This window comes from Buceros rhinoceros, unplaced genomic scaffold (genome assembly GCF_000710305.1).
Source record: "Buceros rhinoceros silvestris isolate BGI_N320 unplaced genomic scaffold, ASM71030v1 scaffold35688, whole genome shotgun sequence".
Taxonomy (NCBI): domain Eukaryota; kingdom Metazoa; phylum Chordata; class Aves; order Bucerotiformes; family Bucerotidae; genus Buceros; species Buceros rhinoceros.
The window spans coordinates 1,901-2,209 of NW_010428012.1; the positions used below are offsets into that span (position 1 = coordinate 1,901).

Consider the following 309-nt stretch of genomic DNA (forward strand, 5'->3'; position numbering starts at 1 on the left):
GGCTTTTTTTTTTCCAAGCTCACCCTCAAAGAACATGTGTATTTCAAGTTATTTTTAACCCCCCCCTTCCCAAAAAAATGGAATATTGCCTTTTATACACGTTTTGTTTCTATGATCCAATTATGCCGTCATAAATTTGGGCGTATATAGCCTCTAAGCCTTTTAGTGGACAGTTTTACGAGCAATTGATGCCTTAGTCGTAAAATTTACGACCTCAGGTTTTTTATTATTTGCCCCGTATGGCCTATAAAAACCCAAGGCAAAAAAAAAAAAAAGGAAAAAAAAAAAAAAAGAAAAAAAAATTACTGG

General features: G+C 33.7%; 1 protein-coding gene across 1 annotated transcript in view; it reads right to left on the reverse strand.

The window, feature by feature from the left end:
- The window catches only part of HOXC5 (homeobox C5), a 2,279-nt gene that overhangs the window by 966 nt on the left and 1,004 nt on the right, over positions 1-309 (reverse strand). The window lies entirely within an intron of this gene.